Source organism: Peromyscus californicus, unplaced genomic scaffold (assembly GCF_007827085.1).
Source record: "Peromyscus californicus insignis strain IS unplaced genomic scaffold, ASM782708v3 Scaffold_8__1_contigs__length_139910024, whole genome shotgun sequence".
In the NCBI taxonomy this organism is placed as follows: domain Eukaryota; kingdom Metazoa; phylum Chordata; class Mammalia; order Rodentia; family Cricetidae; genus Peromyscus; species Peromyscus californicus.
Genome location: NW_026294606.1, coordinates 126189358 through 126215953, shown reverse-complemented (window position 1 = coordinate 126215953; position 26596 = coordinate 126189358). Strand labels below are relative to the sequence as shown.

The following is a 26596-nucleotide window of genomic DNA, read 5'->3' as shown; positions in this document are numbered from 1 at the left end:
GACCCGGCGCAGCGTCGTGACGTAGCGCACAGGCCCGCCCCCGGGGCCGGGCGGGGCGGTTGGGCGGTGGGCGCCGGTGAGCGGCAGGTGGGTCCCTTTCCTGACGCCGGTCGGCGACGCGCGAGCTCGGTGGACGGGAGCTCAGTGCGGCGTTCGTAAGGAACTCTCGGTGCGGCTGAGGCCCGAGGGAAAGAAGCCGGCCTGGAATCCTCCTGGGGTGAAAAACAGCACGTGGGTGTGAGTGTGTGAGGCTCCCATAGAGCGTGTGACACCCCTAATGTGATTTTATCAATACGTTCACCAATTCATTCCATCTCCTTAACTCCCCCCTTAGCACCCCCGAGTACGGGAAACACAGGAAACAACTTCATTCTTAAACACTCATGTATATATACCTAGCCGATGAGTATTTAAAGGCATAGCCACGCTGTCACATCGAAGAAAGGAACAATTCTTTACACATTGCCAATAGCGCCCTTTTACAATTGGTTTGGGGCATCCAGATAAACCAAGGTCACCCTGTTCCACCGGGATCACGTGTGAAAGTGTCTCACTTGACGGCTTTAAAATTAGCTAACAACAAAGGTTTGGTTGGCATAAGGCAGTATGGCTGCGTGCCCTCACTTGGTGATTGTCAGTCGATTTTCATTTGTCTAGCTCAAAAGATTGCTGTGCTTCTACCATGTGCCAAGATGTAAAGCTTGCCTTCTAACTCGTTTTTTCCGATAGTAAACCTGGTCCGTTGAAACCTGAACTGGTAAACAAATGCTTGACGTAAGTCTGCCAATCGAGGTAATATGCCTTTCTTGTCATTTTTCCTGGTCGAGTTGTGGAAAGCCTTCCTTCACTGCCATGCCAAGGACGTCTGAAATTTAGCCTGAAAACTCTGAGGGGTCTGATGAGAAGTTAAGGTGCTCCTCCTACCATTCAACATGCTCCTTCACCTGTGACATTTTCCTTGATTCATAACCTGGTGAACCTTGTCTTATTGGAGGCCCCACTCTGCTTGTTTTGTAGACGAGTATGATATATAATATGAATGCTCTTCTCAAATGTGAGTCTAAATTCTTTATCTGGCTTTGAAAACTTATTTGCAGGTTCTAGTAAACGATCACAGCTATACCTAGACCAAAGACAAGTCTCCCTCTATTGGGGAAGGTCATCCTTTTTGACCAAATATCTGGTTTCATAGGACAATGAAGAGGAAAGGGAACACCCAACTAGACACCCAGATCAGCCAAATCAACCCTGTTGACAGATGTCAAGGCTAGATTCACTTACGACTTTGGGTGTTACACCCCCCCCACCCCGCAATAATTCAAGAGCGTAATTCCTATTACCGTTTAAAGGTTGGCCAGGAATTTTCTCTCATGTAATACTATGAAATGCCTTTCTCCACTTTTTACCAATTTGAGATGTTCCTATAAAACAGTATAAAAGTGCGAAGTTAGACAATATAAGCCGGTAGCCTGGCTCTGCCTTCTTTTAACAGGGAGCTGTAGCAATTTATTTTTCTGAGGTTATTTCCTTAGTGTAAGATGGTATTAATAGTATTTACGGTCTGGGGATGTGGCTTAGTTGGTAAAGTGCTTGTGTAGAGTGCACAAAGACCCTGGGTTCAGTCTCTAGAAAAAAAGAAAAAGAGATGCTAGAAACACAAAAGGCAACTTTTGATTCAGCTGCTCTAAATTTCTCATTTAGGCTGCCCTTTGGCTTTGTAACAAATCAGTGAATAAATTGGCTTTTTGAGGTCCCGATTCTGTCCCCAGAACCACTTGAATGCAGTGTGGTAGCTCACACCTGTAGTCCTAACCCTTGAGAATAAGAGCAATGAAGTGTTAGCTTTATTTTTGGCCCACTTACCCACAGGCTGTTTCTGCCGTCTGTATTCACCGCCCTAGCTGGCTGTCCTGCGCTTCCTCAAGTCCTCCACTATGTGATTAATGCTCTTCAGTCTTTCTCATGTTCTCACATTCCTAGGTGTCCTGCCTGCTGATTTGCTGCATTTCTTTCCCCTTTCGGCCAGTTTCTGCTGCACACGAAAGCAAGTTCCTTTGTGTAGTTACTATTTTTATCTCATTTCTGTCCATGAACAGTTGAAAACAGCAGGCTCTCCCCTTTGGTTTCACTTTTAGTTTAGTTTATCCTTTTTCTTTTTGCTTTGTTGTAAGGGGAAAAATTCTTCACTTGATTCCATTTCAGCTTATGATATTCTGGTGACCAGTGTCTGGAAATTCCCTCAGCCCTGTCATTTTATTTGTTTATTACTTACCTCTAAACAACCGCTTTTTATTTTCATTTATTTATAATGTTTTGTTCACTTTTGAGTTGTAATTGTAGTCAGCATTTTATCTGCTAATTTCGTAGGGCTACAAGTTATTTCAGAATAGCTCTGTGCATCATCTGCCACGTGCTGTCGTCCCTGATATCGTGAACCTGACTTAAACCTGTGTCAGCGTGAGCATTGTTGCACTTCAGCCATTTTCTGCGTTTCGGAGATGCTTCATTTAATTTGGCTCGATTATTTAGTTAATGCCAGGAAAGAGGAAATACCTTCATCTCATTTCATGACTCAGGATCCTAAAATGCTGAGTCACAGTGCATATGATGGCTGTTCTCATTAGGCAAATAATTGAGTTTGAGGCTAAAGTGATTTCCGATTTCTGCCAGGTGTCCACTGTTGTTCAAATCCTTTATTTTATTTGATTCAGTATGCTTGTGATTGGGTGCTATTGGGTTGAGATAAGGGCATGGATAGGGCCTAGGGAAGGTGTGTATGAATTACATTGTTATATTTTGAAGGCCATTCCTATTCACAGGTAATTAAATGTAGAAATGTGCAATTGATTATTTTAGTCAACACTGTATATATCATTCAGGCTACTCAGAAAGTAGTTCTGCTTTCTGCCTTTAACTAGCTCTTCGTTTTATTTAACTTTAAATTTTTCTTTTCTCAGGGCTGACCATTTGGTACTGGATAACCAGTTGGTTTCTCTTCCCTCAGTTGCCTGAGGTTCTTTGTGTAGAGCTGAGGCTTCGTGGCATCTCCCCGTCATCTTCAGCATGTCTGTTGCTGTTGTCCTTGCTCAGCCCACGGTTAGGCAGCCACGTGGGTGAGACTGTGGGTGTAGCTTCTGACCTTAGTGGAGATACAGTCGCACAGCAAACTCCCTGATCCTCTGGCTCTTACAGTCTTTCCATCCCCTCTTTCTCAATGTTCCCTGAGCCTTAGGTTCAAAAGTTGTTTGGTAGATGTATCCATTGGGTCTGGGCTCCACAACTCTGTGCTTTGATTGGTTGTGGTTTTCTTAATGGCCCCTGTCTGTTGCAAAGAGGGGCTTCCTTGATGAGGATCGAGGACTGCACTTACCTGTGGGTATTAGGATAAATATTTAGAATGTAGTTAGGGCTTAGTGAAGTAGTGGTTGTAGGTTCTCCTCCAAGATCCATGACTTCACCAGGACGAAAGAGGCTAGGTTTCCAGTACCAGGAAGGTTCTCTGTTGTTGAGCAGATCTTGAGTCTAACTAGAGAGCTGTTGGTTAGCACCAAGGTGTGTGTGCTACTGCCGTACACTAGGGCTGCTGGGCCATGCTGGCTGCTGTTGTAGTTCACAGGCATCACAGCGGGGCAGGACTCTTCGCTGGTTGCTTCCCTCCTTTGGAAGCTTGCATGGCAATCTTCTGCTGCTGTGAAAGCTAGTCCTCAAGGAGGCTTGCTTTCTTTTTAAAGATGGGGGTCTTTTTTAAATTCCTTAAGAGTTTCGTACATGCATATGTTTTAATCAGATCCATCCCCCATTTCTTCCCTTCCAGTTTCTCCCTTATCCTCTCTACCACTTTTTCCTCCTAACTTCATGTACTCTTTTTAAAAAGAAATTTATTGTATGTGTGTATGGGTATTTTGCCTGTGTGAAAGTCTGTATGCCACTTGTGTGCCTGGTGCCCACAAAGATCTGTAAAGTATTTTGGGTCGCCTAGAACAGGAGTTACAGATGGTCTGGAGCTGTCATGTAGGTACTGGCAGTCAAACCCAGGTCCTCTGCAAGATAGCCAGTGTTCTTAACCCCGGAGCCCTCACTGAGCGCTTTCAGAGCCACCTATATGTGACGGGTGTAGGGCCATCTGCATGGTAACCTCTGAGTTACCTCTACATCCCTGAAGAAAACTGACTCCCCCAGTGGTCATCAGTTGTCAATTCCACAGTTATGGGTGGGAGGGACTTCTTGATCCCCTCTCCCTTCCATGCTGAAATTGTGGCTGGCTTGATCTTGTACGGGCAGTCCCAGTTGCTATGAGTTCAAATGTTCAATGACCCTGTCATACAGAAAATACTGTTTTATAGAAGTTATCCACTACCTTTGGTTCTTACAGTCTTTCTGCATTTTCTCTTTGTGATGATCCCTGAGCATTGCTGGGGGTGGGTAACAGAGATGTTAAAAGGTTGAGCTCTTCGTGGTCTCTTATTCTCTGCATGTTGACTAACTGTGAGTCTCTGTATTAGTTGTCATCTACAGGGAAAAGAAGCGTCTCTGATACAGATTGAGAGATGTTATAATATATGGGTATACAGATAAGAACTCAGTGGGCAGTTTATTACTATGTCCACTTAGCAGAACAGTCGTGTTAGGTTCTTCCTTAGGGCATATGACTTAGCCAGCCACACGTTTTTGGCCCAGTTAAAAGTACCAGGCATGAGTTCCATTTTGTGGAGTGGATCTTATACCCAATCAAAAAGTGGTTGGTTACTCCCATAACATTCATGTTACTATTGCACTAGTGGGCATATTTTACCAGGATAATTGTCATACTTTGCAGGGCCCACAGCTGAGTAAGACTGTTGATTATTCTTTCCTCCATTCCCCAGGTACCATGCATAGCACCTTCCAACATTATGAAAGCTAGCCAGTGTAGAACAAGCTTCCAGACTAGTACCAGTTTTATTTCCCCATGCAAGACAGAGTCTTACATAGTTCAGGTTGGTCTCAATCTTGCTATGTTGCTAAGGATGACCTTGGTCCTTCTGCTTTCACTTTCTGAGTGCTGGAATTACGGGCATGTGCACCATGCCTGATTTATTTGGTATTGGAGATCGAACCCAGGGCTTCCTGCATACTAGGATATAGTTCTAGAAATTGAACTAAACCCCCAACTAGATTTTAATATATAAAAGGTGATGAAGTTGGCCGGGCGGTGGTGGCGCACGCCTTTAATCCCAGCACTCGGGAGGCAGAGGCAGGCGGATCTTTGTGAGTTCGAGGCCAACCTGGGCTACAGAGCGAGATCCAGGAAAGGCGCAAAGCTACACAGAGAAACCCTGTCTCAAAAAAAAACAACAACAACAACAAAAAAGGTGATGAAGTTAAACTATTTTTCAGTATACAGAAGGTATTAATGGCTCTTGTTATGAGGGTATCAGATCATGTTAAGATTTGCTGGGTACTCTGAAGAAATGCACATGAAATTTGCATCTTTGCACAATCTCTGAATACCTTGCAGTGCTTAAATAAGATTATTCATCAAGGGGACAGCAAGATAGTATATTGTATTCAAGCCCTACCTTTCAAACCCTGTTGAGGATGGCATCGAGCTTCTGATTCTACTGACTGTACCTCTAGTGCGTACCTAGTTTTCGTAATTTTTTCTATCCTTCATTCTTTTTTTCAAGACAGGGTCTTAGGTTGGCATCTAACTCATGATCTCCTGCTTTAATCTCATAAGTGTATGCCATCACACTTGGCTCAAATATTTTAATTAGATTCATTCATTATTCTGTGTGGTATATGGGCATGGAAGCCCATGTGGAGGTCAGAGAACAACTTTGTGGAGTCAGTTCTCTTCTTTAAGTCATCAGGCATGTACAGCAAGCACTTTTACCCACTATGCCATCCTGCTGACCCTTAGATGTTTTATGTTATTGCAGTGGTATAGGAAGCAGAGGAGTTGATTGGTAAGTTCAGCTGTCTAAACATTTGAGTTGGGAAAATAATGGAAAAGAGTGAAATCCGAGGATCTTTGATCCCCAGTACAATGAGTATGTGGTGCACACTTGTAATCTGAGTGCTGAGGAGTCAGGGAAAGGTAGATTTCCTGGGGCTTGCTGATTCGCCAGCCTCCTTAGCCTAGTCAGTGAGCTTCAGGCCAGTGAATAGATCCTGTCTCCAAAACCAAGGTGTGTGGAGGGAGGTAGTGGGGAGGGAATAAGAGCCTCATGAGGGTCAGGGGAACACACAACCAAGCCTGGTCTTCATTGGGAGTTCCAGGCCAGCCAAGGCTATGTAGTGAGAGCCTGTCTCAAAACAAGTAAACAACAAAAAGTGGGCTGTTCCTGAAGACTGGCATCCAAAGTTAACCTCCGGTCTGCTGTGGGATGTCTTTCTTTATGCTGTGAATGTGTGTGGTTTCCATTGCATAATAAATAAAGCTGTGTCGGCCTATGGCAAGAAAGCTTACTGCCAGGTGGGAGATTCAAGCAGAGATAGAGAGAGAGGAAGGGTGGGGTTGAGAGACACCAGCCTGCTTCCCAAGGGGCAACAACGCCACAGCCAGGTGGCAAAACACAGATTCATAGAAATGGTTAATTTAAGATGATAGAGCTAGCTAGCAAGAAACTTAAGCCATTGGCCATACAGTTTGTAATTAATATAAGCCTTTGATTATTTTATTAGTGGCTGTAGGACCGTGGGGCTGGGTGGGACTGGAGAAACTTGTGGCTACACTGGTCTCCAAGTGCACTTACATACATGTGTGTACACCATACACATATACACAAAATTATAGAGAAGGTATGTCAATATTCATTCAGTCATATATACAGTGGCCCTACTATGTGCCAGGTACTGTTCAGTGCTATAGGTACCACCATAAAATAAAATTCATCCTTTTTTCAGAAGTTACATCCTAGTGGGAAAGGCAGACAGAAAATAAGTAACCCCATAAGGTATTGAATGGTAATGTGCCTTCTACAGAAAAAGAAAGGTGAAACCTTGAAATTTAAGCTGATCTGAACAAAGTGAGGCAGTTAGCTGTGAGGACATTTGAGGAAAGAAATCCCTAAAGGCAGAACATGCCTGGCTTATTACAGGAAAGAGGCCAGTATGGCCAGGAGACAATTTAGGAAGGTCTTGGAAGAGCTAATGTCAGAAAAGTTGTGGGGATTTGGATCCGTTATAAATCTGACTAAATCTGAGTGAGGTGGAAGGTCATTTAAAGGTTCTGATTAAAGAGAAAAGTCACAAGGGTTTTTGTTTGGTTTTTCTTTTCTTTTTCAATGCTGGGGATTACTCAGGACCTTTGCCTATATTGTGCAATTGTAATGCCTCTGAGCTAAATCTTAAACCCACAAGTTGCATCTTGAAACTAGCACTCAGCTTTATTGAAAGCTGTTGTAATGAAACCCAGTCTGATGAGTCAGGAAATGATACCACAGACCTGAATCCTAACACTCAGAAGGTGGGAACAAGATCCCAAGTTCCAGCCCAGGCTGGGCTATGGAGCAAAATTCTGTCATAAAAATCCAAAATAGGGGCTGGATAGATAGCTCAGAACTTAATGTTCTAAAAAAGGACCCGAGTTCAGTTCCCAGCATTCATGTCAAGCGGCTCACAACCATCTGTAATTCCACCTTCAGGGACTCCAATATCTTTGGCCTCTGTGGGCCCCAGCACATGCATATATACACATCATTTAGAAAATAATAAAGTGCATAAAATATATATATGATATATATATATATCATATATATATATATATATAAAACAATATATAGCATGTATATATACACACAGAATAAACAGGAGCCAGGAAAAAGGCTCAGAGGGTAAAGGTACTTGCCTCCAGGCCTGATGACCTGCATTCAATCCCTGGGTCCCATATGGTAGAAGGAGAAAAACTGATTCTTTTTTTTTTTTTTAATATTTATTTTGTGTGTGTGGGTGCTTTGTGTGCATGGGTGTCTGTGCACCATGTGTGTGCCTGGTGCCCTTGGAGGCCAGAAGAAACCATCAGATCCCCAAGAACTAGTGTAACAGATGATTATGATCCACCATGTGGGTGCTGGGAATCGAACTCAGATCTACTGGAAGAGCAGTAGTGCTCTAAACCAATGAGCCATCTCTCCAGCCCCAGAAAACTGATTCTTGAAAGTTGTTCTCTGACCTCCATATGCATGCTATGGTATGTAACTGTACAGGTGCACACACATAAATAAATGTAATAAACTTTTTAAACCCCAAATAATAAAAAGACCCAGGTTAGAAATTATTTGGACTAATGTAGAAATGATAGCATTAGTGAAGAATGGTTAAATTCTGGATATATTTGAACTTAAAGTGGAAAAGAGGGTGAGGCAAAAATAAACATTCACTTAAACTATTAATATAGCCCATGTGGTGGCTCAGGCCTCTAGTTTCAGTAACAAGGCAGGAGGATTGCTATTAGTTTGAGGCAATCCTGTCTCAGAAAACAAAATACCCACTATCAACAAACAAATTGTGTTGTCTACGTCTCCTGTTTCTGTGATAAAATACAATACAAAAGCAACTTAAGGGAGAAAGGTTTATTTTGGTTCATAATTTGAGACTACAGTTCATTGTGACATAGAAGTCAATGCAACAGGAGCTTGAGTTGATCATATTGTATCCATAGTCAAGAAGCAGAGATCGATGGGTGGTGCCTTTTTAATACCAGCACATGGGAGGCAGAGGCAGAAGGAATGCTGTTTACTGGCTTACTCCTCATTACACAGTCAGCCTGCTTTCTTATGGAACCCAGGACCACCAGTCCAGGCATGGCCCCACCCACAATGGGCTGAGCCCTCCCCCATCAATCACTAATTAAGATGATACCTGTACAGTTACATCTAAGTTGGATCTTAGGGAGGAATTTTCTCAATTGACATTCCCTTCTCTCAGGTGACTAGCTTGTGTCAAGTTGACTAGCCAGAAGGATAATGCATTATTTACTTCTTTGTCTTTTGGTATTTTGAGATAGGATGCCACTGTGTAGCCTTGGATAGCCTGAAACTTTCTATGTAGCCCAAACTTTAGACCTTTTTTGCCTCAGCAGATTGAGTCTGGAGTGACCAAGAGAAACATTGTTTTACATCATCCTCTTGTGAACCAAGTGATGATGGCAATTTAATCCAGAAGGAACTTCTCTAAAAAGTTTAAAAGACAGGCTAAAAATATAAGTGTGTGGATAATTAGGAGGAAGGAGGTGAGTAAGAGGAGTAGCCGGGATAGGAGGGAGCCAAGAGCCCATCCAGAGGAGGAGGCTTGGTGAATTCTATGTCTGTTGGGTGTAGAAGCAGCATTGTTTCTGGAGGAGCACAAGTCCCTCTGTTGGCACACTCGGGAAGTCTAGTCCTCTTTGATTTTGGCTTGGGCATTTAAGACACTAGGCCTGTATTTCGCTACTGCAGGTGGACACTGCAGTGTTGGATTGAGCCAAGGTCAGGTCTTATATATGAGCAATATTTCTTTCTTGAGAATTATTAGTGAGAGATACAGTGATATCTGAGGAGTGCAGTCCCTTGGACTGTCTAAGAAATGTGCTGATTATTTTAATCCTGGTTATACTTGTCTGCTGGGTGTTTTAGGCCATGCAGGTGACCAAAATGAATTACTTTCATTTTACTTCCAATTCCAGTTGAAGATCTAGACCTCAGGGGTCAGGCTCTTGGGTTTGGGAGGATCCTAGGCTCCTCTAGTCGTTCCTCTGCCACTTGTTCCATCTCTGTGAGGGTAACTTGAGGCCTTTGGTAACCATTGTTTCACTTGGAAGTACGGAAGAAATTTCTCCTCGTTTGACCCTTCCTCTTTATAGACTAGACACTGGTTAGAATTCACCAGATACCTCTCCACACTCTCCTGAACAAGAAATAGGTGACTCTTCATGGTTACAGAATATTCCAAGAGATGCTCCCACAGTTCCTTGGGATGTAGTTGACCTTGGAGGGGGAACTTCTTTTAATCCTTTTGACCACATCAATATAGACCTCTAAATATGGTTACTGAACACCTAGAAGGTAAGTCACACCAGGCTGGTATTTTAATTACTGTCTAATATTTTAAAAACCACACTTTTCTAAATAGTTTAAAGAGATACATTTTAGCCAGGTGGTGGTGGCACACACCTTTAATCTCAGCAGTGGTTTACAGAGAGTTCCAGGATAGCCAGGGCTACACAGAGAAACCCTGTCTAAAAAACAAACAAACAAACAAACAAAACAAAGGCAAACAAAAAACCGTTAATGCCATATGCATCCTCTCTAAATTTCACCCTTTATATCTCTTAACTAACTCACTCAGACCTTTACAACTTATACCAGCTTTCTCATTCTGGAAATATACCCAGCCATCTCAATCATCATACAAAAATGCTTTACTAAAACAATTTAAATGTTTTTTTTTTTTTTTTTTGTTTTTACTGATTACTACCCTTTCCCCCCAAGAGGGTTTCTCTGTGTAGCCCTGGTTGTCTTAGAACTCTCTCTGTAGATCAAGCTGTCCTTGAACTCACAGATCCATCTGCCTCTGTCTCACAAGTACTGGGATTAAAAGCATGTACCACCATGTCTAGCCTATGATTTTCTTTCTTAATAGCATAGACATAATAACTTTAATAAATAAATTTTCCATTTGTTGTGAGGATTTTCTTCTGGGGTGTTGAAGAGAACTAAGTGAGGTCTATCCCTTTCTCATAAAGACCCAATGACAAACGGAAGTTTGATTTCATCAAAGATGAACTTGGAGAACCAGTGAGTTTATTGGGTTTACTTACAGAACATGAGTGAGGGGTTCTTGACAGGAGTGTTGATGACCCAAAAGCAGTTACCCTGGAAAGGCTTCACCCAGTATTATGAGGGCTTCCCCATACTTAACACAGGGAGAACCAGAGTTTAACTTGGAAGATCCTGTACTTATAACTAGTTTGTGTGGGCCTGCAGACAGGCAGACAACCTGAAAAACTTAACATATCTGTATATATTTTTTAATGTTCCCTTTTCATCTTGTCCCTAGGACAGATGAAGTTGAGACACCCAGCATCCTAAGAGGTAGACATTAATGGCCTTTGACTCTTACCTGCTGGACAGATCAAGGTCGTGCCTGAAGCTGAAGAGATAGAACCTGCAGTGGGTTAAAGTCCTGTTGTTTGTTGTGATGTTCTGTAAACTAAAGTCACCTCTTGTCTGTGTAGAGGGGAGTGTCCCTCTGTCCCAACACATCTCAAACAATAGCCTGAGGAAATGTTAGCTGATGATAGTGCACCAGGCCTGGCTTGGCCTGACATAAGCTCTGAGAGTTCCCAGCAGCTGGAGGAGGGAAGGCAAGGCACATGTTCTTCCAATCGAAACAGAAAGGAGAGGAATTCCTCTGCACCATGCTCCCTGACCTTATGATTGTTTTCTTACTCTGTAAGAAAGTGCACATTTCAGTTTCAGAAATCCGATAGATAGGAAGCAAGCATGATAAGCACTCATGGTGATCCTCTTTTTCTTTTCTTTTTTTTATTTATAGAGAATTATCTTCATTGGGAAAACCTTTTTTTTCTATATTTTCATTTTTTTTACATACCAACCACAATTTCCCCTCCCTCTTCCCCTCCTGTTCCCTCCTCCCACCTCCTTCCTGTCCCCTGCCCCCATCCAGGCTTCCATTCAGAAAGAGGCAGGCTTCCCATGGGAGTCAACAAAGCATGTCATATCAATTTGAGGCAGGACCAAACTCCTCCCCCTGTATCAAGGCTGGGCAGTGCATCCCAGCATGGGGAATAGGTTCCAAAAAGCCAGCTCATGCACCAGGGATAGGTTCTGATCCCACTGGTAGGGACCCCACAAACAGACCAAGCTATACAACTGTCACCCACATGCGAAGGGCCTGGGTTGGTTTCATGCAGGCTCCCTAGCTGTCAGCCCAGAGTCTGTGAGCTCTGACTAGCTCAGGTCAGCTGTCTCTGTAGGTTCCCCCGGCATGATCTTGACCCCCCTTGCTTGTACAATCCCTCCTCCCTCTGTTTAACTGGACTCCCAGAGCTCAGCCCAGTGCTTGGCTGTGGATCTCTGCATCTGCTTCCATCAGTTACTGGATGAAGGCTCTTTAATGACAATTAGCGTAGTCACCAGTCTGATTACAGGAGAAGGCCAGTTCAGGCACTCTTTCCACTATTGCTAGGAGTCTTAGCTGGGGTCATCCTTGTGGATTGTGGGAGTTTCCCTGGCACCAGGTTTCTCCCTAACCCCACAATAGCCCCCTCAATCAAGATATCTCTTCCATTTCTCTTCCCACTCTGTCCTGCCCCCAACTCTACCAACCAGTCAGTCCCTCATGTTCCCATCTCCCCATCCTCTGCCTTCCACTCTCCCCCTCCCCCTGCCCCCAGTTTACCCAGGAGATCTCTTCTATTTCTCCTTCCCTGGGAAATCCTTGTGTCCTTCTCTCTTAGGGTCCTTCTTGTTGCCTAGGGAAAGCTTCCTTTCAATCACCACATGTAAACTGGGTTTAAGTCCCTTTAAGATAAAGAATATTAAACACAGGGAAAAAAATCTAAGAACTCAGAAGGTGATGCATTTTAATCTTTTTCTATACTGTGGGGCAGCCAGTGCCTGGCAGTTTGTCCTTTGGGTCCCTGTTGGAATCTGTGCTTTACCAGTATTCTGCTGTTGGTGCCTGCAAATTTCAGAGTGTTAGCTCTCTTTGTTAGGAGGCCAGTGTTGGAGGCATGTGGTGGGAAAATGCTTCATGTTTTTTGTTTTGTTTTGTTTTAGTTTGGTTTGTTGAGACAGGGTTTCTCTATGTAGCTTTGGAGCCTGTCCTGGGACTCACTCTGTAGACCAGGCTGGCCTTGAACTCACAGAGATCTGCCTCTCTCTGCCTCCTGAGTACTGGGACTAAAGACGTACCACCACTGCCTGGTCTCTTCAGTTCTCTTTAGAATCCAGTAAATAATGTCATTTAAAAACAGTGTTACAACTAAAACAAAACACTGAAAATTAAAAAAAAAAATCTTGACTGTCTGGTATTACCTCCTTATTCTGATTAAAAAAAAAAGAGGGGTGCAGTAATCCCCCGAGGGCTCAGTGGGATGGGGAAGTTTTATGGTGCCAGTATTTTGGTTTATGCCATGTGGTTATAGTAACCAAGATGGTGGTGAAGTCACGTAGCATTTGCTGTCTTTATGATGTCATTAGCCAAGATGGTGGTAAACCACAAGGTTGTTTTCTGCTTATGAGCTCAGCTCCATGATAAAGCAAGCCCATTCCCCATCAGGGCATGGGTCCCCATGAGAACCCCATAAGTGAGCCCATCCTCCATTAGGGCATGGCTCTCTGTGGGATCCCCACAGATTAAATCTGGACAGTCTTGTTTACGTTGGGATGAAGGTCCAATGACCCTCCTTTCTCCCTCCTCCTACAAAGGAAGACCTACACTCAGCAAGCCAATCATCACAATCTTTTATAAGCCTCCATAGATACTCTTATGGAGATGGTAGTTGTTCGGCCTAGAAGTTAGTGTTGTGTAATACCATCTTAATAAAGAAAGTTCAATCCAAACTACATATACAGGTGTGGTGGTTTGATTGGAAATGGTCCCCTTAGGCTCAAATATTTGGATGCCCCCTCAGTTGCCCGCCCCCTGCAGTTGGTGGAACTGTTTTGGAAGATTAGGAGTTGTGGGCTTGTTGGAGGCTGTGTGTCACTGGGGGTGGACTTGGAATTTTAAAAAGCTCATGCCAGTCCCAGTGAGTCATCCCTGCCACCTCCTGCTTCTGGATCAGATGAAACTCAGCTACTGCTCCAGCACTATGCCTGCCTGCTTCCATGCTCCCCTCTGAAACTGTAAGCAAACTGTAAGAAAGTTAAAAGCTTTCTTTTATAAATTGTCATGGTCATAGTATTTTGTCACGACAATAGAAAAGTAAGACAGTAGGATAATGTAATAACATTTACCTGTGTACATACTTTTAAACTCTGAGGCTTTGTACATTTCTAGGTAAATCTTATAGAAAACACAAGACAGTATTTCTACAATGCATGGTGTCATCTATAATAACCATGCTTTTGGCTTTGAATGAATCTATGTAGCAGATACATAGCAAAGCATTTACAACCTCTTATAGAAATCAACCAAGGAAGCCCTGACAAAACTAGTATATTTGGAATTATTGGTTAAAAGACTTTGAGGTGGAAAGTCCTTTCCGTTTTCTCTGTGGATGAGCATCCCATTAGCTGTTTATATTATAGACATCTCTGTATTGACATAAATAGTAACCTATGCTGGATATAGTTAATGTTAGTATTCTAACCCGCCCCTCGGAAACCAATGTTAGTATTCTGACCTGCCCCTAGATACCGCCTTGCATCCTGATGTAAAAGCCTTATTTTACGGAAAAACCCTCCCTTTCCTCTCTTCCGCTCTCTTTCTTCCCCACCACGAGATGCGCACACCCCTGCTTTTCCTGTCTTCTTTTCCTCTCTCCTTTCTGTCTTTCTGTCTCTTTATCTCCTGTTATAATAAACTCATTTCCACGAATGGCTGTCTGCTGCAGCCCTGCCGTCAGGCCTGAATAGCGTGGATCTCCTGCCAGCCCCTCCACTCCCCACTGCATCTGCCCTGCATGCCAGCATGTTTCCCTGCACACATGGAATACCCTCAGGGTCCCCCATGCAATATATCATAACAGTTAATTTATTAGCTGACCTTAAGGGCACAGTGCCTTTACTCTTGGGTTGCTTTATTATTCTTTTCCTTGCCACAGAGTTGGGACCAGCCTGACGACCCAGGACGGAGGACATTTTGATACAATGATGTTTGAATCTGAAGTGGGCCAGATCCCATATCCAGAGTCAGCTTCTCAGGAATCTTAAACAGTTCATGATAATATGCCAATATAATATATAGATAAAAGACATTTGTTTTTCTGTAAAATGAACTCAACAGTTTAAAATCCAGATACCTTATAGAATCCAGGAACTGGTGTCAAGGCCAAGGATAAAGATCAGGTGTTTGGACCTGCATAGCTTACACAGTCTGTCCTGCTGGGGGCTGGACCTAACTAAAAACTGGCTGGGCCACTTCACTTTGCAGTGAGGCCGTGGTCTTGCAGCTGGCCAGGTTGCTGAGACTTCTTGGGTCTCTCGTCACAAAGAAGAGGCTGGGGTCTGTGAGAGGGCATGGCTATGCACCCTGCTGCCATGGCTTTTACTCCAGCAGCTCCTGGTGGGTGCCAGAGCACAGATGACATTTTATTGTGGCACACCTGGGACAATTAAAAGCCATCAACTAAAAAGTAGGTATCATAGCTGTGTGAGTTTATTACTGGGTCCCCTATTCTGTTCCATTGGCCTACATTTTTATTTTTATAGCAGTACCATACTGTACTATAGTAGTGCAGGCAGATATTACGAATTCAGAGTCAGCCAGGTCTACACAGCAAGTTCCAGGCTGTTGTGAGACCCCTCCCCCATAATAAGAATGTTAAGATACAGCAAATTAAATGCTCTTAGAGTCCCAGATATACCCAGACATCTGACAACCTTAAAGTTAGAAATATCCAAAGATTTGGGTTAGCTCTTGGCCAAATTAAAATATATTTCCCTCATCTGCTACCTTTACTTTTTTGGGTCACAGTGTGTCTTATTAACTTTAGAAATAATATGCATATATTACAGGTAAATGTTATTCAGATACATAGGACAAAAGAAAATACTCAGACCTAAACCATGGTGACTAGTAGATTCAGCATGATCCACAGATTTCTTAATGGCTTTACCAACCACCTTGCTCTACTGAAGACTGACCTCCTGCATAGTCAGCCTCATCTATAGCATGTCCTAGGAAGAAGCCTTTCTAGTACCAAGAGACATAAGACAATGTGTTCTAAATACACGAAGTGATGTGCTTGACTAACAGGGGAAGTAGAAACTCAAATTCCCAGAACAAAAGTCACACCTTGGTTATTAGACTTTCAGCAACTTACTTCAGCATTTGTGGAGAGTTACAGGATTACAGGCCCAGAGCTGTATTGGAGATCATGACAAAACTTGAGTCATCAGGAAGAGGGAATGTCAGCTGAGACATTGCCTCCATTAGACTGGCCTGTAGGTAAATCTGTGTGGCATTTTCTTGGCTAGTGAATGATCAATGTGGAAGTGACCAGTCCACTGTAGTACCATACCTGGGCAAGTGGTTCTGGGGTATATAAAAAGCAAACTGAGCAAGCCATGGGGTGCAGCCGTATAAGCAGCACTGCCCCATAGCCTCTGCTTCAGTCCTGCCGTGACTTCCCGTCATGACGGACTGCAACTGTGAGCCGGGATAAACTGCTTTCCTCCCCAGGTTGCTTTCGGCCATAGTGTTTACCACAGCAACAGAAACCTAACTAAACAACAGCCAGAATGATTGGGGCTACTTTAGTCTCCTAACATAGCAATTTAATATTTTTTCAAGAGAAATTTTATGTGCATGAGTATTTTGCCTGCCTCTACATCTGTGAATCACCATTTGTGAGCCTGGTGCCTGCAGAGGCCAGAAGAGGGCATTTGATTCCCCTGAAGCCAGAGTTACAGATGTTGTGAGCCTCCAAGTTGGTGCTGGTAATCTAACTCTGGTCCTCTGGAAGAGCAGAGTGCTCTTAACCACTGAGCCATCCCCACTCCCCATAGCCAATTTCTTACCTGCCTCTGTGTGTGATCTAACATTCCTATGACAGGACTCCTGGCAAAAATGGTCAGTCCAACAGCTTGCCTCATGTGAACCAGTGAAACATCTGCAATTCCTTTCTAGAACTCCCCCAACCAAAGAGATAGTTGATGATTATCTGCTGCTCTGAGACATAGTGTTCCGGGTTGTAGTTCTAGCATGCCCCTTTTCATGTTAGACCTGTGTATAAGAATTTGCTTACTTTCTCCAGAGGGAAGTCATTCTTTTGTATTCCAGTGGTTGCCTTAGCTAAGCCTTTCTCTTCTTTTTGATGTCATAAACACCCTAAAAATCTTCCTTTTGCCTCTTTTATTCCCTTTCATGTTCTCCACTTCTAATAACCAGATAATCAAATTATTTCTTTCAAATCTCACCCTTTCTAGCTATCTGACTTCACTCAAGGCTGAAGCTACATACAAATGGCATCTGCTCAAGAGTGGACTTTATGAAACACAGGGAAATATATGAGACCAGCCATTATGGTTCTCTGCCACTCAATGATTATTACCCATCTTTTCCCAAAAGGGTTTCTTAAGACATTGCCTAAAAATGTGCTACATTCATAAACTGACCGTAGTGGAAATTTATCTCACAGGGGCTCTTGTTTAACCTAGAATCCAGCTAACATTACCTTTCTGTTTTTATAATAAAGGGTCTGTGACCTACATGTAAAAAAAAAAAGTCTGAGCCGGGCGGTGGTGGCGCACGCCTTTAATCCCAGCACTCGGGAGGCAGAGGCAGGTGGATCTCTGTGAGTTCGAGGCCAGCCTGGTCTACAGCGCGAGATCCAGGAAAGGCGCAAAGCTACACAGAGAAACCCTGTCTCGAAAAAACCAAAAAAAAAAAAAAAAAAAAAAAAAAAAAGTCTGCTAATCCCTGCCAATATATTTTCCTAGTGGAAACTCCAAAACTGTGTAATCATTTAGCCAAGATTAACCTTAAGGGCATTCTCAACAACCCTATTCCAAACTGTCTTTACTCTGATGCCTTCCCCTCCAACCTCCTCTAGCCTAACAAAATACCAAATATATTCTTCAGGGAGCTGATACAATAGAAACTTGGGTTTCATAGGCATTCCTTCCTCTGATGGCATCTGTTCTATATTAACTATTAACCTTTCTATTCACTCTCAACCCTTTCTTCTTAAACTTATGTATTGATTTCTTCTATAATTCAACAAATCCAATTCCAAGTGGCTTTACAACACATGGACAATGTCCTGTTGATGCATAAATTCAGATACAAGCTCCTTACCCAAAGACTAATATCAGACTACCCATTACCAGATGAGAGGGGACCACCCCAATCCATTGAGGCCTCACTTCAGCAGGAAGCATCCAGAGATTTGAGTCATATGGCCCCCTAATCCCTTTATCCTCTCATCTCCTTTCCTATTAAAAAATCCCTTATTTTTATTTTTAAGATTTACTTTCATTGTATCTCTGTGTGTTTTGTCAGCATGTATGCATGTGCATCATGTACATGCCTGGTGCCCATGGGCCAGAACAGGGTGTTGGGATCCCCTAGTGCTGGAGTTAGAGGTGGCTGTGAATCACCATGTGGGTGCTACAGACTGAACCCACATCTTCTGCAAGAGTAGCAAGTACTTTCAACTTCTGAGCCGTTGTCTTAGTTACTTTTCTATTTCCATGACAAGACACATGACCAAGACAACTTACAGGAGAAAAGCATTCAAGTGCCAGTAGAGTCCATGACCATGACGGTAAGGAGGATGGCAGCAAGAGGCAGGCGTGGTGCTGGAAGCACAGCTAAGAGCTCTCATCTGATCTGTAAGAACGAGGCAGAGTGGGAGCTGACAATAGTTTGGGCTTTTGAAAACTCAAAGCCCACCTCAGTGACACACCTCCTCCAACAAGGCCACACCTCCTAATACTTCCTAAAAGTTCCACCAACTGAGGACCAAGCTTTCAAATATATGAGCCTATGGGGCCATTCTCATTCAAACCACCATCCCATCTCTCCAGCCTCACTCTGTCTTTTAAAAATACTTTTTATTGTTTGAAATTTTTATACATGCATAAAATGTGTTTTGATCAAGCCCCCTCCCCTTGTTCCTTCCACTCCAATTCCTTCTCTATCTTCCTGTCACTTTTCCCTCCCACTTTATGTGCTCTTTTTAAAAACTCACTGAGTCCACTTAGTGTTGTCTGTGTGTGCATGAGTGTAGGACTGTATTAGCCACTGTTCTATTGCTGTGAAGAGACACCATGACCAAGGCAATTCTTACAAAAGGAAGTATGTAACTGGGGGCTTGCTTACAATTTTAGAGGGTCAGTCCATTGTCATGGCGGGAGCATGGCTCAAAGGCAGGACTGGTGCTGGAGAAGTAGCTGAGAGCTACATCCTGATCCACAGGCAGCAAGCAGAGAGAGAGAAATAGAGACTCAGGCCTGGTGTGGGATTTTGAAACCTCAAAGCCTACCCCCCCAGAGACATATCTCTTCCAGCAAGAACATACCTACTACAGTAAGACCATACTTCCTAATCTTTCCAAACAGTTTGCCAACTGGGGGCGAAGCTCGAAAATATATGAGTCTAAGGGGGCCATCTACTAAATCATGGGGAGTCTCTCACAGCCCACATCCCTAATAAAAACTGGCGCTCCCTCTCCCAGAAAACATCAATAGCTCTTCAGATGGGGTGGGACTTCCTGAGCACCTCCCTCCTTCATGCATGCTGGGATTTTGATGGCTTGATCTTGTGTGTTCTTGTGCCTGGAGTCTCAGCTGCCCTGAGTTTATATGTGTAATGGCATCGTCACGTCTGGAAATTGGTGTTTTGCCACTGGCATCAAGTCCCTCTGGCTTTCAGTCTTTCTGTCCCTCATCTGTGAAGATCCCTGAGCCTTAAGGGAAGGGGTGTGATGTAGATGTCTCCTTTAGGGCTTAGCTTTCACAAGTTTGGGGTAAACACATCCTGGTATGGCCTTGAACTTGTCAGACCGGTACACAGGCTGGGGGGCCCTAATGGTATGAGAAAAGGCTGGTCAGGCCTTTGCTTTAAGCTACCAGATTTTGCTCAGGTGAGCAGGTTGAGGAAGAAGCCAGCCATCTTGGAAACTTGCCATCTTTATTACCTAGTCATGGGCCCTCATCTGTTGGCAGGGAGTCTGTCTATTTCCTAGTCCTTCAGTTGGATTTATGCCACCACTAGCCCTATAAGAAGATGCCATCATTCAGATGCTTAGGAACAATTGGTAACACAAATAGTTTTAAAATATTTATTAAATTTCATACTTTTAATGCAACTCAAAAATACTTTATTACCTAACTTTCCGCATGTTTATCCATGACTAAAAAACTCATTTTCTCTACTTGATTGGTCTCTCTCCCTCGCTCCCTCCCTCCCTCCCTCCCTCTCTCCCTCCCTCCCTCCCTCCCTCCCTCCCTCCCTCCCTCCCTCCCTCCCTCTCTTTCTCTTTATTTTGGATAGGGTTCCATGGCATGCCTAGAACTCTATGTAGATCAGGCTGACCTCAGATTTACAGTGATCCTCCTGCCTCTGCCTCCAGTTGCTAGGTTTGTCAGCCATCATGTTCAGCTGTTTGTCTTTTCTTACAGATTCTGTTGTTTTGTTTTTTGTAACCCAAGCTGGTCTTAAACTTGGTTTCCTAAATTTTGGGATTACAGGCCTTTGCCACCACATTTGGCAAAAGCAATGAATATTATGGATATGTGGACCCAGTACTGGGAATTGAACCCAGTACCACATACATGCTAGGCAAGCAACTTACCATCCCTTTGTTCCTAAAGATCTTTAAATATTTACATATAATTAAAGAAATAATTGCCATGTAATTCATCCTTTTCTTAGTTTTTTATTTTATTTAATTTTTTTTTTCATTTTGTGTGTGTATGTGATACCAGGGAGCACATCAAAGGTATTATTTATGTTAGGCAAGCACTCAACCACTGAGCCTTAGCCTTTTTTTATAATAAAAATTTGTATAGTCAAATAGTTCTTCTTTTCCTTCCTTCCTTCCTTCCTCTCTCTCTCTCTCTCTCTCTCTCTCTCTCTCTCTCTCTCTCTCTCTCTCTCTCCCTCCCTCCCTCCCTCTTCCTCTCTCTCTCTCTCTCTCTCTCTCTCTCTCTCTCTCTCTCTCTCTCTCTCTGTATATAGGGACAAAACAGGCAAAAATAAAATACAAAATTTGAGGTTTGTTTGGTTAGGGTTTTTATTGCTGTGAAGAGACACCATGATCACGGCAACTCTTTTTTTGGCTTTTCGAGACAGGGTTTCTCTGTGTAGTTTTGGTGCCTGTCCTGGATCTTGCTTTGTAGACCAGGCTGGCCTTGAACTCACAGAGATCCACCTGGCTCTGCCTCTCGAGTGCTGGGATTAAAGGTGTATGCCACCACCCCGCCTGGCCACGGCAACTCTTATAAAGGAAAACATTTAAATGGGGCTGGCTTACAGTTCAGAGGCTTAATCCATTATCATCATGGTGGGAAGCATGGTGGCATGCAGGCAGATATGGTACTGGAGAGGTAGTTGAGAGTTCTACATCTGGATCCTCAGGCAGTAGGAAGAGAATACCACACTGAGCATAGCTTGAGCATCTGAGACCTTAAAGCCCTCCGCTAGTGACACACTTCCTCCAACAAGGCTGCACCTACTCCAATAAGGCAATACCTAATAGTGCCACTCCCTATTGCCCATGGGGGGCATTTTTATTCAGACCACCACAAGTTTAGACATGGTTGTGTCTGCATTTAATTGCAGCACTCAAAAGGCAGAAGAAACAGTGGCTATCTATTGTGTTGTCTCCAGCTTGGTCTACATAGACACAGCTAGTTCCAGGCCAGCCAGGTCTGCATAGTGAGAGTTTGTCTCAAGAAAGAAAAAAAGATCCCACTCTCTGGCAGATGGCCCTTAACAACTTGGAGCTTACCCAGTGTAACCACATATAAACAAGTAGGGCTTAGCTCCTAATGGCCCCTGGTGCCTCATAGTAACTGGCCTGGCAGAAATGAAGATAGACTAAAGAGACACTTGTGCCTCTCAATCTAACTATCAGACTATTGAAACAACAAACCACAAAGAAATGGAAATTTCGGACATCAGCCAGAGGGGAAACTTGTCTCCTGGAAAAGAGATTTCACATGGTCCCACTTCCTTACAGAAGACTAAAGCCCAGACAATAATGGGCCACTGATGTCAGGACCATATCTGCCCTGGGCTTCCATTTAATCTTTACTCTCACTTCAAGTTCCTGAAGATGGACTTGAGGTGGGGGTGGGGATGGCCCAGGCAGCAAGCCCAGGTAATTCCTTCCAATGTCTATAAAAGGACTCCTAGTCCTCAGCGGGGGTACATCCCCACCCCCTCTGAATCTGCCTTCTGTGTTTCTGCCCACAGTGTCTATTCTTTATTAACGCATCCGTATCAATTCTGGTCTGACAAGTAGTTTTACCCCTCATTATTATACCCACTGCTCCTATCACTACGTTTTGTTTGAGGCCGACTCTTAATGTGTAGTCCAGATTGGCCTCAAATTCACATCAATCCCCCGTCTCGTCAGCCCCCCTAGTGCTGTGACTGTAGGTGTGTGTCACCATATCTGGTTCTTTATAGTTTTGCTTCTGGTGTCTTGTTTACTTACTATATTGAAACATGGATGCCACTGTTACCATAGCTGGAGTTATATTGTATCCCAAGAAGCTAAATTTGTCTACCCACTGTTGAGAAATCAATTAATAGCAAAAAGTGAGCCAAATGAAGAGTAAAAAGCAGACCAAATAGGCTTCTTTCAATGTAGCCACATCAGGAAGAGTGACAGAGATTCAGTGATTCCCTCAAGTTCATCTTCAGAGTCTCAAAGTGAGATTAAAAGTTAAACAGAGGACCAAGAGTTGGTTGTGGTGGTGCATGCCAGCAGGATTTCCTGAAGGAGGCAAAGGCAGGAAGATTATGAATTCTAGGCCAGCATGGGCTACAGAGCGAGTTTCAGGACAGCCAGGGCTACACAGAGAAGCCCAGTCTCCAAAAACAAAAGCAAGCAAACAAAAAGATAGAGAGCCAAGGATGTGAACATTTAAGCAGTCCAGGTCAATACGTGGTCCCACCCACCACTGACCCATCACTGTCTGGGCTCACGTCTCATCTTGTAAAATGGTCTGACAAAGTGGAAGAACTGTGCGAAACCCCTTTTCTGAGAGACAAGTTCCCCTCTGGCTGAACCCAGGTGTAGTTGGTTGTTTTTCACTCTTCACTCTTTGTTCTTTTGAGGGCCCACCACCCTGCTCCCAAATAAATACACATGGAGACTCTATTCCTTATAAATGCCCAGACTTAGCTTGGCATGTTTCTAGCCAGCCAGCGTTTTTTTGTTTTGTTTTGTTCTGTTTAAACTTAAAATTATCCTGTCTTTTGCCTCTGGGATTTTACCTTTCTCTATTTCTGTGTAACTTTTCTTTCTTTCTTATTCCATTGCTGGTCGTGTAGCTGGGTGGCTGGACCCTTCTTTTCTTGCTCCTTGTTCTCTCTTCCTTCCAGTTTTTCCCTCCTGTTTATTCTCTCTGTCTGCCAGCCCCGCCTGTCCTTTCTCCTGCCTCCCTATTGGCTCTTCAGCTCTTTATTAGACCATCACCGTGTTTTAGACAGGCACAGTAACACAGCTTCACAGAGCTAAACAAATGCAACATAAAAGAATGCAGCACATCTTTGCATCATTAAACAAATGTTCCATGACATACACAATGTAACACATCTTTATAATATTCCACAACACCCAGGCCTCACCACTAGATTCCTGGGGGAATTTCCAGTTTCTTGGGGTCTCTTGTTTCAGTAGCCTAGTTGTTATAGTGAGGGATGCAAATGTCTCTAGGATATACTCATTTATACCACTCCAGTTACATTAAAGCATCAACCTCAAAATTATGATTTCTGCCAGGATTCTTGCCTGCCTGCCAGGAAAGGATTTCACCCAGTTGTGACAGGCTTATCATAAATTAGCGTATGCCTATTTCCTGGCTTTTGTTTCATTCCTTCTTCCTTTTTTTTTATTTTTTATTTTTTGATTTAGATTTATGCATATGGGTATTTGCCTGTGTGTAAGTCTAAGCTCCACATGCATGCCTGGTGCCTGAGGAGGCCAGAGAAGGGTGGAATCACTGGAACTACAGTCGTTAGACAAGGTTGTGAGCACAGTGTGAGCACTGAGAATCAAACCCAGGTCCTCTGGAAGAGCAGCCAGTGCTCTTAACAGCGGAGTCGTCTCTCCAGCCCCTGTTCTATCTTTTCTGTGATATTGGTACACTGCTATAAGAAAGGTGGAGGGATTTTAGGAAACTCCCTGGTTTGGACAAACAATGAATAACTTATTTTTTCTATACCCATTTTTGTTTCTTTACATCTTTAGGAATACAGAGAAACCATATGTGGTGGCTCACATATGGAATCCTACACACAAGTAGCTGAAGCAGGAGGATTGCTACAAGTTTGAGGGTAGCCTGGACTACAGAATATGATCCTGTCTTAATAAACCTGAAAGAAAGAAAGGAAGAAAGAAAGAAAGAAAGAATGAAAGAAAGAGGGAAGAAAAGAATAGGGAACTGAAGCAATGGGTTTATCATTCTGAGTGACCTGCAATGGTTTTGGTGAAGTCACCCAGGAGCAAAAGTTGTTTCCTACAGCTGGGTCACAGGGAAATTCCCTGCTGGTAGTTTTTCCTAGTTTCCCCCTGGTTCTCAACTCCTAATGTTGGTTGCCTATAAACCCAGCTGGATTAATTGCTGAAGAAAAGAACTTTTTGTTTTGACCCAGTCTTACTTGTGAAGAAGTATTTTAGTTGTTCAGCTTTATGACTTAGGGAGCTCCTGGTTAAACCTTGTGTTCTGGACCATGGTTTGGTTTGTGCTCTTGATACCAATTTTTTAAAAAGTTACAGTTGAAATGCTTGTCATTTTGAAGACTCAGTTGAGCCATTCACTGAATGGTGGTTTGGTAATGTGACAGCAGGGGACAGAATTTCGTTTCACAGAAACAGTCTGATTTGCCGTTGGTCTTTAGATTTTAATCTTTATCTGCATGTTTCAGATGTGAAAGCCATTTGGACTAGCTGACAGAGTAGGAGATACTATATAAAAAAGATTGAAAAATATACAAAGAACTAAAAAATTAACATGAAATCAAACAACCCCATCAACAAATGACCTAATGAAATGAACACACAGTTCTCAAGAATTTCTCTTATTGCTTTGACTCACTGAGGTCTTCTGCTTCCATATGTATTTCATGATTTTGTTCTCTATTTCTGTGAATGATATTGGAATTTTGATGGAAATTGCATTGAATCTGTAGACTGCTTTTGATAGGGCGGCTCTTTTCTTTACTTTTCCCTCCCTCCCTCCCTCCCCTCCTTCCTTCCTTTTTGGGCTTTTCAAGACAGGGTTTCTCTGTGCCCTAGCTGTCCTAGAACTCACTCTGAAGACCAACCTGGCCTAGAACTCTGAGATGTGCCTTCCTCTGCCTCCTGAGTGCTGGGATTAAAGGTGTGCACCACTACCACCCGGGTGCTATGTTCATAATATTAATTCTTCTAATCTGTGAGCATAAATCTTTTCATCTTCTAGAGCCTTCCTCAATTTCTTCTTTGATGTTTTAAAGTTTATATCGTAGAGAAACTTCACTTCCTTGACTAGGTTTATTCCAAGGGGGTGTGTTGGGGGAAGGTTGGTTTGTTGATCTTTTGTTTGTTTCTTTGTTTTGAAGCTATTGTGAGTAGGATTGTTTCCCTGAGTTCTTTTTCTGTATGCTTGTCATATAGAAAGGCTATTGATTTTTTTTTAAATGACATATCCTACTGGTTTGCTGAAAAGTGTTGTTCAAGCCTAAGAGTTTTCTTGTGGAGTGTTAGGGTCTCTTATCTGTAATATACTCATATCATCTGCCAGTAGGATACTTTGACTTCTTTCTTTTCTATGTGTATCCTTTTTTCCTTCTCTTGACTTACTGTACCAGCTAAGTCATCAAGCACCGTATTTAACAGGAATGGAGAAGAGAGATGGTGTTGTCTTGTTCCTGATCTTAGTGGAAATACTTTCAGTTTTTCTCCACTTACAAGATGTTGGGTATAGGTCTCTCATATACATCCCTTATTATGTTGAGATATGTCCCCTCCTGTTGTGGAATATTATTTTAAGATACGTTACATTTTTTATCCTGTGGAACATTTGCTTAATGATGTAGAGATGTGTTGCATTCTTTTATGTTGCATTTGTTTAACTCTGTGAAGCTGTGTTACTGTGCCTGTCTAAAACACCTGATTGGTCTTATAAAGAGCTAAATGGCCTGTAGTGGGAGTTAGGATAGGCAGGGCTGGCAGACAGAGAGAATAAATAGAAGGAGAAATCTGAAAGGGAAGAGGAAGGAGCAAGATAACAAGGAGAAGATGATGCTAGGGCCCAGCTACCTAGCCACAAAGCCAGCCATGGAGTAAGAGTGAAAGTAAGATTTACAGAAGTAAGAGAAAGGTAAAAGCCCAAAGGCAAACGGTAGACAGGATAATTTAAAGTTAAGAAAAGCTGGCAAGAAACAAGCCAAGCTAAGGTGGGCATTTATAATTAAGAATAAGCCTCTGTGTGTGATTTATTTGGGAGCTGGGTGGAGGGCCCCCCCAAAGAGCAAAGAGCAAAAGAGTAAAAAACAACCAACTACACCTTCCATTCCTAGTCTCTTGGGGGTGTACTATGAAAGGATGTTGGAATTTGTCATAGCCTATGTCAATATCCATTGAAAAGATCCCGTGGTTCTTATCCTTGATTTGCATATGTTGAATAATCCCCTGCATCACTGGGATAAAGACAACTTGATCATGATGACTGATTTCTTTTTTAATGCATTCTTGAGTTTGGTTTGCAAGTATTTTATTGGG

The 26596-nt window shown here is 43.0% G+C and overlaps 1 long non-coding RNA gene across 1 annotated transcript; it reads left to right on the top strand.

Moving 5' to 3' along the window:
- Positions 1-118: 118 nt before the first annotated feature.
- On the top strand, positions 119-20035 carry LOC128104479 (uncharacterized). Its single transcript, XR_008216018.1, has 3 exons — positions 119-5171; positions 5352-17379; positions 17564-20035. It is a non-coding gene; the product is annotated as an uncharacterized LOC128104479 (long non-coding RNA).
- The last annotated feature ends 6561 nt before the right edge of the window (positions 20036-26596 follow it).